At 43.0% G+C, this 16,145-nt stretch overlaps 1 protein-coding gene across 3 annotated transcripts in view; it reads right to left on the reverse strand.

The window, feature by feature from the left end:
* Positions 1-16,145, reverse strand: part of LOC122807693 (twinfilin-2-like) — an 882,928-nt gene that overhangs the window by 162,396 nt on the left and 704,387 nt on the right. The gene's annotated exons all lie outside the window — the stretch shown is intronic.

Here is a 16,145-nt window from a genome sequence, read left to right on the forward strand (position 1 = left end):
AGGGGGCTGCCATTTGAGTCTTGCTTGGCATGCAAAGGGGAAAGTCATTGGGTTTGCTTTCTGAATGATTGCGAGTTATCCTCACCACCTCTTTGTGTAGGAGCTTGCCATTGTCTGCCTCTAAACGATCCTTGGGATTGTCCTCTGCCCCTCGGGCGCCTGTATCTACCTCTTTGGGGTCTGTCCGAGGCTGGAAAGGACCAATTTTTGGAAGGCCAATTTCTACTGAAACGTGGGGGTTGTACCTGTAGAAAATATTTCACAGTTTGCATTGATTTAGCCTTTTCCTCCATTTTCCTTAATACCTCCTCAGCATTAGCACCAAATAATACATCCTTTTGTAGAGGGGCATCTAGTAATTTAGCTTTGACATGATCAGGCAAGGTTTGTTCCTTGAGCCAGGCATGTCTACGTATGACTGATCCTGTAACAGCAGCTCTACATGAGGCCTCTAGAGCATCAAAACCACATTGTAAGGTATGCTTACCCACTTGTTCTGCACTATGCATCAAATCCTGCAACTCCTTCAAGTCTGGTTGTTCAGGTTGTGACATTTTACTTTTCAATTGTGATAACAAAAACTGTTGGTATTTTAGCATATGGAACTGACAGTTTAAGGCCCTCATGGTTAAGGTAGCCGAGGTATATACCTTTTTTCCCCACCTTTCTAAGGATCTGGAATCTCTCTCGGAAGGTAATGGGTTTTTAGCAGTGGAGGCCTTAATTCCCTTGGGGCCTTGTGAGATGGTTTCTGGGTCAGCAGCATGGCTTTTGTATAGAAATTGGTGTGAGTCAGGAACCCTGTAGTACCTGTCAGGCTTGACTGGGGCTGGAGGCAGAGAATCCGGGTTAAGGCAGGCTTCCAAGTAAACATCATCTAGGATGTCCAAGACAGGAGGTATAGCCAGAGGCCTGTGCTGAGGTAGCAAGAGAAATTCCCTAAGCCTTTTCTTGGAATTTGAATAATCTTGGCCTTCCCAGTGGAAGTGTTCCCTTAAGGTATGCAAAGTTTCCCCAAATGAGTAATCCTCTGGGGGGGATACAGAAGGAATGGACTCCTCTGCATCAGAGTCTTCAAAAGGGGAGTAATAATGTTCCTGATCATCCGAGTGCTCTGAAATAATGGAGCACTGATCAGAGGAGGGGGATTCTTCCTCCACTCTGGGCCTTTTGTCCGGTGGGGGTTGAGAACCCCTGATAAGAGTAATTAAATCCTCAGCCATTTTAAGCATCTGTTTTTTAGGCATGGGGCCTGGAGATGGGCCCTGTGTAGCTTTTCTCTTAGAATGCATGGCTGCTTTAGACTTAGTGAAAGCCTTGATGGAAAAAGAAGAGGAAGGTCTGAAGACACCTTGAGTGGAGGTAGACCTGTCTACATTTTGAGGTTCAACGCCAAGAGTGGCTTCGGTATCTGTAGTCGGGGTGTGGGCCGAGGAGCCTGCGACCTTGGGCACAGGAGACACCACCAATGAAGTGTCGTCGGTAGTCAGGGGCTGCGTAGGCGCCTCGCTGAGAACCGGACCACGTGTAGTCGGCTTTGGCGTGGTGTCGGTAGAGGCCACGGACCTCGAGTGTCGGTCCTTATCTTTGCGTTTTTTAGACAAAACTGGAGTCGGAGTATCCGACGACATAATATAGTTAAATGTTTTTCCAAAATAATGCTGGGCGAACTCCGCCCGACGCTTAATGTTGCGTTTGTTGGATGTAGCACAAAAACGACAGACCGAGACGTCTTGGATTGGGCCTAAATAAGGTATACAGAGGGAATGGAAATCCTTATGCGGTATTTGCTTCCCACATGAAATACAATTATTAACTTTGTCTGACATCGGTCTGAGGCAAGAAAAGTTTCCCCAACGGGGTACTTAGCTTTCAAGAAGACTTCGGTTTCAAAATTTTTGTAATTTCAGGAGCTGGCCGACCGGCACTTGCGAACTGCTTCTGCTTTGGGCACCGCGCGGCAAGAAAGACTGAAGAAAATGGCGTTGGCTGGTTCCTTTATACCCTTGTCGCACTGACGTCAGGGAAGAAGCGACGACAACCGACACCGGACCTAGACTTTGGAATTCGGCCGACCAAGGACCCGCCTGACGGCAGGAGAACCCATCTGTTATGACTGCAGCTGTATGCACGAAGAACATCTGTAACGCTGGCATCCAATATAAATACAAGCTGCTCAGTGTTAATGGCATATGGCAGTTTAATACTACAGCCTTAGGCTGTGACAGCATCAGTCACAACCAAATACACTTTAAAATAAACAGGTGAGGAGCAGAGTTATGAAAGCACTCTTTCAACAAATTTACTCATTTCAGTCCCACACTACACATTCCAGCCCTATCCTCCCACCAAACAACTCTCTTGGCACAATTTTTTTTCTCTCTCTTTTACTCCAAAAGACCCACATGTTGGTTCCTCTGCCTTTACCAGTGGCCCATTTTGTTTTATTGGATCAAGACCTTGGCATTGCAGGGACAGGAGAGAGTCTTACAACCTATCTGTTCCTGCCCAAGGATCCTTATTAGCCCACTCATAGTCTCTCTGGTGAGAGTCAGCTGATTCGGTACAAGCGAGACTTCGGTCCAGTGCAGCAGCCTGGCATTATCCCCTTTCCCATGCATGGTCAGTTATGCCACTACATCGAATGTACAATGGGCTTCAGCACTGGACTGTCCCTTGCTTCCACAAGGGACCTAAGCTAGCATGGACAGTCAATGCAGGCAGCTCTTCCAGTCTCCTTCATAGGATCATGCTCTGACTGTATGCCCAAAGCATGTATTCCTCCTCCCTTTCTCTCCCCATTGGAGATTTAAGCATGCTCCAACCCTTCATTTGTCTCACCCTGCCAGCTAAATCACCACTTGAACTTGGGCCACATGAGTCACAGACAGACTTTCTCTCTCCCACTACAATACCAGAGCAGGTGTAACACACACACACAGACACACACACACACACACACACACACACACACACACACACACACACACACACACACACACACACACACAGTTGTTTTCTAGGATGAGCTATTAATATACGTTAAAAGTGCCAGTAGCCATTCCTACTGCTTTTATGATAACATGCTATTAACTAGACAAATTAGTCACAATTACTAAACATTCTTAAAATGAGCTGACTACATAAAAATGGTGGGAGGTTGGTATAATGATTAATTTACCTTACAAACACAAGGTGCAGAGTTTGATTCTCACATGGGGTAATTAGCTAGGCTTAAAATGGCCCACAAGGGCAGTTAGACTTGTACTAATCTATGATCTATAATCTAATTTATGTTTGCTACAACAAAGCAGTCTCTCTCTCTCCCTCTCTCCTAAAGGTTGACGACAGCAGTTATCATTCACTAGTTCAGTGCAATTACACATACATACATCAATAAGCAGCCAGCCTTAAGTTTCTCATATAATTTAAGCAGTACAGTTTGAAAATTAAACATATGAGGAAGTATACTGCTCCATAGAAAAATGGAAAATAAGCAGGTTTGGACAGGAAGACAGCATAAAAATGGCTCTCTATTGAAATGTCATCAAAAACACAAGAGAAGAGCTAATTTCAAAAATCACTCTTCTCCTTTAAACTTATTTTTGCAGTGTGGCTTTCCCCTTGCCCCCCCCCCATGTGGGGGGCAAGCCCCCACATATCTGGAACTTATATATAACAAATCTGAGATCGCCATACCACAGAAAAAAGGAAATGTTTTGTGAAATGGTGTCTTGAACTTAGAATATGGAAGTCCATTCTTTCGGACATTCAGTCTCTGTATTTTGGGACTCAGTCTAGCAGTTCCCAACATTTCAAAAGGTTACCCATTTAAAAAAAAAAAAAAAAAAAAACACCATCAACTAGCTGGTTCTACCACTATCTCTCACTGAAGATTACTATGATTTATTTCTCTCTGACTATTACTGCTAGTTACCAGTTACAAAAGCCAAACAAGCAACATGTATAGGCATGAGATCACACAGGTTACTTAAAAAGTCCACTAAACACTCCAAGATAAAAGCACTGATATGATGCTCAAGGAAAAGTTACTTTACTTGAAAAACTCTTCATGGGTGTCTCTGATGAATCAGTACTGGGAAATATTCAGTTAACACAGTCCTTTTTAGTCAAATCCCCACTTTCTACATTAGGTAAAGAAATCCTGACCCTTTACATCCTGCTGGGTCAAAAGATTAAATCCAAGCCACTGGAATAACTGGAAAATTCTACTCCTACAAGTGGTAACACAGCTTTTGTCAGGAGGTAGCAGTCTAAGGACACCAAAGACTTCCTAACGTCTGTTGGTATGAAAAAAGAAGTTATGTACTTACCATAATGTTCCATGTGTGCTTTCCATCTTGTCTTTTATTCTCACTGATTGGTCGTCTGTCTCGGCCTTTACATAAGCTCAAGGTCCTCAGCCAAGCTTGTGGGCATTTTCCTTACCCATAATGCAACTATTCTATAACCTCAGACCTTGTTTGCCCTCCAGTAATGACTAGAAGTATACATTACAAAGAATATGTAACAAAGACATTACACAAGACATGCTCCCAGAGGCTGTAGAGCCCTATAAAGATCCAATTAGAGCTACTCGTCTGTCAAGAGGGGGAATGGTGGGTGGGTTGTGAGAATAAAGGATGAGATAGACAACACACATGGAACATTATGGTAAGTACATAACTTCTTTATGTGATGTTGTCAATCTCGTCTTTATTCTCACTGATGGGACCGCATCCCTAGCTACCCAATTATTGGGTGGCTCATGGAAGAATATTCCTCAAAACCATAGAACCAAAGGATGCTCTACTCCTAGAGGCCAAATCCAACTTGTAGTAAGTAATAAAGGTATGTGGCTTAGCCTGTGCTGCCGCAGCACAGATACTGTCTAAGGGCAATCTGGCTTGGAAAGCCACTGAAGTAGAAGCTGACCTGGTAGAATGAGCTCTAATACGATTAGAGATAGTATTTTCTCTAGAATTGTACATGAAAGTTATACATTATGTTCGCTAATTGGATAGTGTTACCTTAGAAACTGGTTGGCCTTTTCTAATGTCTGAATATGAGTCAAACAGCTGATCTGACAATCTGAATTGTGATGACCTGTGCAAATGGGAATGTAATTGTCTATGAACATCTAAAATGTGGAGAGTGTATTCTCCTTTGTTTTGAAAACATGGAAAGAACACTAGTAATTCAATAGACTGGCTGAGGTGAGTTTCCGAAACCACCTTAGGTAAAAAGGAATGGTTCATTCTCAGAGAGACTGTCTTTATGAAAATTTATGTACGGATGCTTAGAGGATAGGGCCTGTAACTCAAACTCTTCTTGTTGAAGTTAAAGCTACTAAAATAAGCATTTTCCATGATAAGTATTTAAAATCACATGTAGCAGAAGGTTCAAAAGGTGGGTAAACAAGCTTTGACAATACAAAATTCAAGTCCCAAGCTGGAATAGGGTTTCTGTATGGAGGGCGAATTAAGGAAGTACCTATGAGGAATGCTTTACAAAGTCTGTTAGAAATTATAGCGGTATCATAACCTCCTATGTGAAAATTAGAAATCACTGCTAATTGACCCCTAACAGTAGCCGCAGCAGCTCCCTCATTGAATAATTTGGCTAAAAATTCCAGCAGAGAATGTAAAGGTGCTGTGAATGGATCTATGTGATTAAGATTAAACCAGGCCACAAATCTGCCATTTACTCTTGTACAGTTTCCAATTAGAGTTCTTGTGGGAAGAGAGCAAAATGTGTTTTACTGGAGAAGAAAGCAGAGGAAATCTGGCTATCATGGGAAGTGGAGCAGCCAAGCTGTCAGTTTGAGATTGTGTAGGCTGGGATGAAGTTCTCCTGACGGATGTGCCAGTAGATCCAGAACTGGGTCCAGGATCCATGGTCCCTTCTATACATGAGGCTGGATAAAAAGGGAACCATATCTGTTGAGGCCAATAGGTCTCCAGCAAGCTTACTTTTTCTGTAATAATTTGGGAATCAGAGGTATTGGAGGGAAAGCATAAAGAAGTCCTGGGGGCCAATCATGAACAAGTGCATCCCTTGGTGACTCCCCAGCCAGGAGATCAGGGCAAAGTAGTTGCTGCATTTGGCATTGATGGGTGACGCAAAGAGATGGCAGCAAGACTGGCCCCATTTGCAGAAGATCTCTTTCGCCACTTTTTGACTGAGGGACCACTCGTGGGCAAAGAATGGCTCTGCTCAGCTTGTCTGCAATCACGTTGGATTTCCCTGTAATGTGCATTGCTATGAGATATCAGTTGGAGCCCTCTGCCCATTGCCAGACCCTCAGGGCTGCTTGACATAAGGGGTAAGATATGGTTCCCCCTTGTTTGTTTATATATCAGACCAGAGACATGTTGTCTGATTGAAATGCTACTGCACCTAGAGGGAGAGAGTTCTGTAATGCTTGCAATGCTAGGAGCACCGTTCTCATCTCTATAACATTTATGTGCAAATGGGCCTTGTGATCTTGCCAAGTGCCTTGGACTGTGTTCCCCAGATAATGCCCACCCTCCATCTGGGATGCATCTGTGGTCACTGCAGCTTGGAGCTGAGGGGGGAGAAAGGGACAGCCTTGACCACTGAAGGTCTCCTTTGCAAGAGTTGGTTAGTATAATATTGTGCGACACTGGAAGATCCCGAAAAGACCATTGTGTCGAAAGTAGCCACTGGAGGATTCTCATATGTTGTTGAGCTAGTGGTATTAGCACAACTGAAGCAGCCATTTTGCCTAGAACCTGAAGGACTAGTTTGGCAAAAGCCTTGCTCTTGTTGATCAGCATCCTTACATAACGGCGAAGATTGTGTACTCTTTCTTGGGGAAGCTTTGTTGACATGTTTATTTGTGCTCCTATGAAAACCAAGGATTGACATGGCTCTAGAGAAGATTTTTCGTAATTTATGGCGATTTCAAGGAATGAACAAAGTTGAAGGGCGTAGTCCCTGGCTTTCTGAAGAAAATGACAGAGGTGAGCCAGTTATCGAGATATGGAAACACACGGAATCTTTTGCATCTCAGGTGAGCTGCTACTACTGTCATGCATTTGGTGAACACTCTGAGTGCTGTAGTAAGACCAAAGGCAGAGGTCGAAACTGGAAGTGAATGGCTCCAAGCTGGAAGCGTAAAAACCTTCTAGATCGCCTGCTCATTGGAATGTGGTAGTACGCATCCTGAAGGTCCTATGGACCACAGCCAACTGTCTTTTTCCAAGAGTGGAAGTAATGACTGCAGTGTTACCATCCGGAACTTGCTCTTTCTCACAAACCTGTCTAGAATGCTGAGATCCAAGATGGGTCTCCAGTCCCCTGTTTTCTTTGGAACTAAAAAGAATCTTGAGTAAGTTCTGGATCCTTTCTGGTCTGCGGGGACTTGTTGGATGACTCCTTTGTTTAGCAACTTTTGAATTTCTAAGGTTGCCTGTTCCTGTTGACTGGGTGGAATATCTTGAACTGATGTGCTTATATGAGCACGATAGGTGAAGGGAATGACATATCCCCTAGATATTATACTCTGCACACATCTGTCATTTGTGATGCTTTGCCAGGTTTCTTGGTGCAGAGACATATGACCCCTGACTGCCTCCAGAGGCAAGCAAGCAGGCACTCCTTCAGGAGCACTGACAGGGCCCTCCAAAGAAAAGAAAGATTCTCTGGAGCCCTGATTATGTGAGCCTCCTCTGCCGGGAGGGCAGCGTCTACCATTACTGTTCTCCCTTCTGCCCCTGGGGGACTTTCACCTTGTGTGTCATGGAAAGACCTGTGGGATTTTCTGAACCACATCTTTCCACTACCTCTTTGACCCTTTGGAAAGGGTCTGGTGGATGCAGAAAAACATACAACGGCAGACAAGGTCTTGCCTTCTTGTTCAAACCTGGTGAGTGTTTCCTTCACTTTCGGCCCAAAAAGAGAGGAACTGTCAAAAGGGGCATTAACAAAGGTAGACTTGAAGGGCTCAGTGAAGTTGCAAAGGTGCATCCAGGTCTGTCTTTGAAAAGCAACACCTGAACTCGCAAGCTCTACTCGTTTCATCTGCTGTATATGATATGAGCCTCATGGAAGAGTTTACTACAGAACTGAGGGTGGTGAGCTGAGCATTAACTTTATCTGCTACTGCATCAGCTACAGCTCCTTGGAGGGACTCTGTGAGTTCCTTTAACAGGTCCCTCTGTAGCCTAGTGAAGTGGGTAAGGTAGTTCAGAGACCAAAGGACAAAAGTTGCTGATGAAAACACTCACTTCCCATATATATCCATTTATTAGGAGGATAGATAGAGGAGCTGGTCCCGAATAGCTCCTTTTTAGTGGCCACCACCACAACCATGTTATCAACTGCAACTCCTTTAGTCATAAACCCTTTATCCTTAGGGGCAGTAAAGAACTTGTTTGGCCTTCTAGAAGTAGACTCTATGGAATCTGGGGTCTCCCAAGCCTTCCAAGAGATTAAGTCAATAAGCTCGTCAAAAGGAGGAGTCCCCAAGAGGAGGAAGGGTGAGACCCAAAGGCCTTCAGGTAAACTGACTCCCAGTCACCTCTCTGTTTTAACAATTCAAGGATGTCTCCAAAGGAAACATCTTCAGGAGGTGACCTTGAGAATCACTAAGGGGCATCTTCTTCCTGCATTTTTCACACTTTCTGAAACCTAATGGTTTCACTTCCTGCTTTTGAGACACAGTACCTTAAAGACACACAAGTATGCTGAAGCAGAAATAGAAGAAAAGGGGGGAAATACTAAGAGAAAAACTTAAAAAAAAAAATTGTCCTCTAACTTAAACGGACGCTTAGAGGAGGGAAGGAAAGGGAGACAAAATCATCCTCTAACTAAAACGGACAATTAGGGTAGGGAAGGAAGGGGAAAGAAATTCGTCCTTTAACTAAAATGGACGATGGAGATGACCATCTAACTTACATGGGTTTGAAACTGGGTAGGGAAGACTCACACTAGCTCACAAGAAAGTAAGACTGAGAAAGAAAGGTCTAAGACAATAATTATAATTAAAGAATTAGCAATACTTAGCCCACAGCTTAGTTAACAGGAACCTCTTCACTGTTCGACTAATGAGATCTGAGGTTACAGGACAGTTGCATTATGGGTAGGGAAAATGCCCGTGAGCTTGGTTGAGGACCTCGAGCTTATGTAAAGGCCGAGACATATCAGATGGATTGGATCCGACCCATTAATGAGAATAAAGACGATATTGGCAACATCACATCAAATGTTTCACTTTCAAAAGCTTTGCTGATTTTATACAGGAAAAACTGTTGTCATAGTTTTACATCACCTTTAATGACAAAACTACACAGGCGTTATACAATTTATCACATTTTATATCTATGCTGTACTTTTACTGAAAAAAATGCAGATTGAACATGGCTGTTTGTACTACTGGCAAAGTCCTCCTTTGTTCTAACTAAAACCCTTGAGTTAGCTGGCAGTTAAAAATATAAGAGGTCAAATGGAAAATTCAACAGGCTGCTTAACAGAATAGATATTAAAAAATATCATCCACATTATGTTTAGCTTTTACCTGGGTAGACATGTAAACAAACAAATAAATAAAAAAGACACAGAGCAAAAGCAGTCCAAAAACAGTCTCAATCTGATGTTGTGTAAGGATATTAAATCTGAGAGAAAAAAAAGTCAGTGATAAACTGCTGTAGGTTTTCTTCCAAGTTGAACAAGGGACAAATTTGAATGTTCCACTGGATAAGCACTGCTTTGTGTCAGCTTAATTTTCCTCTGAAAGTGTTATTCTTTACTTCTGATGAAAGTATATGCACAGAAAAATGAGGAAGCTGGTCTGGAAGAGGTTGAGGAAGTCCTAAGAAGGGATTTCCATATGATAAAATAACCATGATGGATAGTGGACAGAACCCTAGAGTCGGAAGTTATCTGTTGCCAGACAGGAAAAGCTGGACAGACAAGGGAACCTTGCCAAGTGGGAGGGGAGAAAATATGTCAGATGGAGGCAGATTTGTCCTAAAAAGGGAGATTTTGAGTTTTAGAAAAGTCTGGGTGGAATTATTAACGAAAATACTCTTAGGAACCTCTTTGCCTTAGAAGGCTGATGAGGTTGCCTATGCACAAATGCAGACTTAGAAATAGTTTCTCTGAAATTTGGGTATGAAAGAAACAAGGATTTGTTTAAGGTCTTGTAGAGTCTTAAACAAGTTAGCAGCAGCTATACAAAAGAGATTCTCATTGTCTAAAGGAGCACCTAGGAACGTGGCCTTAATATCATCGGGTAAAGACTGGAGGCAAAGCCAAGAGCATCTCCTCATAACTGAGCTAGAAGCAGTAGCTATAGAGGATGCATCTGCTGCATCTTAACCAGATCGGATGGAGTGACAGGCAACCTGAGAAGTGGAACTCAATAAGGAGAGGGCAGCAGTCTTTCCTTCAGGGTCAGGAAAGTCAGACAAACCCTACCCCAAGCTGTGGTAAAAGGGCCAAAACATACCTGGCCGTATAGGTTTGATAATTAATGGTCCTGAAGGCCAGAGTGTCAGAAGTGTACACTTTTTTCCACAGCCTCTCCAGAGCCCTGTCTTTATCAGACGTAAGCAGCTTTGAAGAAGATAAAAGCTTGGATGGCTTGTCAGCAGACAGAGAGCCCACAACAGGGTCTAAAGAAGAATGCTTATAGGGGTACTTAAATGTCTCAGGCACCTTAGAAAAACAGTCATATTTCCTAAGGCTGGAGGATGGGAATCAAGAGCCAAAACAGTAGCCACAGATGTATCCAACAAGGCATCCAACACAGGGAAGATAGCAGAAGGTTTAGGTGATTCCACCTGCAGCAGGTCATAAAAAAGGTATGTACTCACCATAATGTTCCATCCGTGTTGTCCATTTTCATTCTTCCTCAACTGCTGGGGTTCAGATGTGACCCTCGGATCTAACTCGGCCGCTTCTTCCATATCATAACACCGAAATGCCCCAGTCACCTTATATACCTCAGACCTAGTTTGCTGTCCACAGACCTGTATAATAGTTAACATGAAATAATGGAATCTGGGACTCAAACAAAGGAACACTGGTTCCTCCAATATCCTTCGGTCTTCCAGGAGTAAAGAAAGGAAGGGGGTTTGTGGGAGGGAAGTTGAGTAAGATTGAAAATGGACAACACGCATGGAATATTATGGTAAGGATATAACTTTTTTGTTATCTGATGTTGCCATTTTAATTCATTCTTCAACTGTTGGGATAGAGTCTCCAGCTACCTGAACCCCAGGTGGACTCAAAGGAAGGATATTCCTAAGCACAGTTGAGACAAAGGTTGCTCTTCCCATAGTGACTAGATCCAGTTTGTAATGCGTGATAAAGGTATGAGGATTAACCCAAATTGCAGCTGCACAAGTTATCATCCAATGAAGTTCTAGATAAAAAGGCTGAAGACATTGCCATAGATCTAGTGGAATGGGCTTTTGGTGGTTTTGGTAAAGGTAAACCCACTTTTTTGTAGACAAAGGTAATACAATCAACCAACCATTTTTCTAGAGTCACTTAAGAAACTGGTTTGTCTAATTTTGAATTAGAAAAGGAAACAAATAATTGCTTGGACTTCCTTACATCTTTCGTTCTATGAAGGTAGAAACATAACTGTATGTGAATATTCAACAAATGTAACATATATTCTCCTTTATTTGAAAAATTGGGAAAGAAAACTTGGAGGTTGATAACCTGATTAATACTGGATTCTGACACTACCTTAGGAAGAAAGGAAGGGTTGATTCTTAGTGACACACTGTCCTTATGAAAAATTAGATAAGGAGACTTTGAAGAAAGAGTTTGAAGTTCAGACACTCTTCTGGCAGAAGTGATAGCAACTAACAAAATAGTCCTCCAGGTCAAAAACTTAAATCAGATTTACCTCATGGTTTAAAAAGGGGTTGTGTTAAGGCCTGAAGAACAAAATTTAAATCCCAAGGAGGAATAGGATCCTTCAGAGGAGGTCTAAGTAAATATGTTCCTAATAAAAAGACTTTGCAAAGCTTGGAGAAAGCTAAGGTGGAGCTATTTACTCTAACATGAACGTTAGAGATGGCTGCTAGTTGTACTCTGAAAGCTGAAGAGCTAGCTCCTTCATTGAAAATTGTAGCTAAAAAATCAAGAATCTTGGAAATTGGTGCTGAAAAAGGATCCAAATTCTTTTTATGAGCCCATAAAAAAGAAGTTATGTCTTACCATAACGTTCCATCTGTGTTGTCAGTCTTCACCAGTCCTTGAGAGTGGGTTTGGCCGTTTACTTTAGCTTACGCTCTCCAAACTCTAGAGCCAGGCTCTACCCATAATGCTCCTGTCAGAAATTACCTCAGATTGAGTTTGTCAAAGAGTGGCAGATAGCTGTGAAAGGTCACGGATACATGATAGTTAAGTTAACTGAGGCCAAATATGAGTCCTTACAGGTAAACCAGTCAAGGGCTAAGTTTGGTCTACTAACAGTCTCAGGAAGAGGGATGGAGGGTGGGAATGTCAAGGATTGGTGAAACTCGACAACATGGATGGAACGTTATGGCAAGACATAACTTCTTTATCTGATGTTGTCAATCTTCACCCTTGACAGTGGGACAGAGTCCTCAGCTACTTTAGCCTCAGGAGGTCTCACAGAAGAATATTCCTCAGCATCATAGAGCCAAAGGATGCTCATCCCCTTGAGACCTGATCCAATCTGTAATGCGTGATAAAGGTATGATAAGACAAAGTGACTGCTGCACAAACGTTGTCTAAAGAAGCTCTGGCATGAAAGACTGCAGTTGTAGCTACTGCTCTTGTAGAATGGGCTTGAATTGTTTTTGGGAGTTGGAGCCCCTTAGAATGATAGATGAATGTGATGCAGTCTCTAAGCCACTTGGCCAAGGTAACTTTAGAAACTGGATTACCTAAATAGAGAGAAGAAAATGCCATAAAAAGTTGGCTTGATTTCCTAAATACTTTAGTCCTGTGAAGATAAAAATGCAGTTCTCTGTGCATGTCAAGTAAATGGAGAGCATATTCTCCCTTGTTCAAAAATTAGGGAAAAAATGGTAACTGTAGAGTTTGATTAATATTAGTCTTGGATACCACCTTGGGCAGAAAGGAAGGATTAGTTTGAAGTGCAACTCTATACTTATGAAAAATTAAGTATCGAGGTTCGCATGACAGAGCCTGAATTTCCAAAACTCTCCTTTCAGAGATGATAGCCACCAAAAATAAAGTTTTATGGTTCAAAGGGGTTTCTGGTCAGGACCTGAAGAACCACAGTTAGATCCCAAGGTGGAATAGGATCTTTAAAAGGAGATCTTAGCTACAACACTACAACCTGTGAGAGATGCACTTACATAGCCAAACTGGAAGCAAAGCTCTCTTCACCCAAGACTAGACTAGACAAGTCAAGAGGAGAAGGTAAACACTTGCACTACACCACACTAATCACATAGTCACTCAAAACCTAAACCACCAAAACACACACACAGAAACACAAAACACACACCTACATTCGCAGAGGCTCTCAAAAAAAAAATCTACCCAAGCAACAGGGATCTCCAAAGCAGAAACGCAAGCAACCTCCACCCCCTAACACAACCCAAATGACACATAGCCCACAAACTCAGTGTGCCACTCAACCACAGCCCATAAGGCATAACAACGTACCCAACACTCTAGTCCTAGGTGACTCTATAGTCAGGCACACTGATGTTCCACTCACCAGGCTAAACAAGGAGAAAGTTACTGTCAGTTGCCAGGATCTGCCACATAACGCATGCACTCAGGTCACTCTACAACAAGTACAAATATGACTCTGCCATTGTCCATGTTGGTGTGAATGACCTGAGATGTACCTACCTGGACTACATGAAAAGAGACATGGAGGAGCCGTGCGATCATGTAGCCCAGGCAGGTATGACCCTTGCCCCGAGTAGCATCCTGACATCACCCAGAATGATACCACAGTACAAGGACAAAATGATTGACTTCAACAATTGGCTAAGCTTCTGGTGTCATTCTAAGGGGATCCAGTAACTATCTGCCTGGGATGACATGATCGACAAACTACGATGCTTTGCCAGAGATGGCCTGCACCTGTCGCCCTTGGGATTCTGGATACTGGCTAAGGCTCTTGCCACCACTATAGTGCCTTTTTTAGGCAAGATTCAAATGACCAATTCACCACTGTAACAGATACAAGTAAGCAAAATCTGAGGGCAATGCTACTTAATACTAGAAGTCTAAACCTCAAAATGCACTCACTCGATGCACTCCTTAAAATGGAGAACATCAACATCTGTGCAGTGACAGAGACCTGGTTCCAGACTCCAGACAGCACCCCTGCATTACCAGGCTATAATTCATACCACACGTTTCGGCCACCTAACCTGGACCAAAGCACTAAAGGCGGAGGCGTGTCCATATTCATTAAGGATATACACACCTCCAGGCTAGCTGCTCAGCATAATGCATCCGAGATTATCCAAGTGCATCTAACTCTGGGCAAGACCGCAATCCAAATTGTAGCTTGCTACAGATCCCCCACCATACCCTAGGATTCAAACTCCTCATTTCTTGATACACTGGAAAATATTAGGGTACAACCTAACACCTTAATAATGGGCGATTTCAACTACCCCTCCATTAACTGGGAAAACTACTCATGTACCAACTCTTGTGCTCAACGTTTTCTGGAATTCATAAATTCCAACACCTTGGATCAACTTATCTACACCCCCACCAGGGGCAACAATATCCTAGACCTGGTCATTACGAACATGGGCAACCGGTGTTCCACACCAGAGGTCAATTCCTCGTTGGTCAGATCCGACCACAAACAAATCACCCTAGACATCCGCATTCCACCCCCACCCCCATTACGGAAGCCACCGTAAAAAATTCTCCAAAGCTAACTTCACGCTTCTTAAGACAGAAGTGGCAAACTTCATGACACTCATGCTAATGGACAATAGAGGTACTTCTGCTGAATCCTATACAAATGCACTTTATAAGCACTTAAACAAGCGCATGGATTGTGCAATCCCTAACAGAAGAAACTGTTGCAAAAAAAGAGTAAAATCTCATGATTGGAGGAACTCCGTGGTCAGCCTCAGTAAGAAGCTGAGATCCCTCATAAAATCCTCCAAAGCAAGTTACGAAAACAAAATTGCCACTGATTCTAAAGACAACCACAAAGCATTCTATAGCTATGTCAATAATCTCAATGGCAACACTCAGATCTGTTCTGAGTTACAGCACAATGGCACTAAATTTACAGAACCAACTGATATTGCCAACATCCTGGCAGGTAGGTTCACTGCTAACTTTACTCCTCTCTCATCCCCTAAAGGACCCATCTCTATACTGGAAGAATGCAAAGTTCTTGTAATCATGGCTGTACAAGTTAAAAAAAACACACACTCCTAAGCCAAGAACACAGCATCCATGGGACCTGACATCCCAGGCTACATTCTACATGAACTACAGAACGAACTGGCACCACACCCAAGTACCATGTTCAATCATAGCCTCACCTCTGGCTTTGTGCCCACTGAATGGCGCCCAGCAACGGTTATCCTACTCCACAAAGGGGGAGCCACTACAGACCCTGGGAACTACCATCCCATTAGCCTGACGAGCCTGGTCTGCAAGGCTATGGAACATATCATCATGGAACTTATAAACAATGACATCGATAATCTCCAAACTCTGGACCCTACCCAGTTCGGGTTTGTAAAAGGCAGATCATGTCTCCTAAACCTGACATACTTCTTTGAAGTGGTCACCAAAGCCGTACATGAGGGTAAGGTGGTTCACACAGCCTATCTAGATCTCGCCAAGGCTTTCGACACCATCCCCCACTCTGGAATTATAGATAAACTCACTAAACTAGCTATAACTCCCTACGTCACAAGATGGGTTGCCAACTGGCTCACTGACAGAACCCACACTGTGAAAGTAGCAGACTCTAAATCCAACTTCAGACCAGTGACAAGTGGAGTACCACAGGGTTTAATCCTAGGTCCTCTCCTATTTTGTATCTACTTCTCCGAAGTACAGGCTAACAGAAGGTCTTTAGCTAACAAAGTTTGCAGATGACTGCAAACTAGGAGCCATAATCAAAATTCCTAATGATGTGGACATCCCACAAAAGGGCCTCACTG

This window comes from Protopterus annectens, chromosome 7.part1 (genome assembly GCF_019279795.1).
Source record: "Protopterus annectens isolate FY-2018-M chromosome 7.part1, PAN1.0, whole genome shotgun sequence".
Lineage (NCBI taxonomy): Eukaryota > Metazoa > Chordata > Ceratodontiformes > Protopteridae > Protopterus > Protopterus annectens.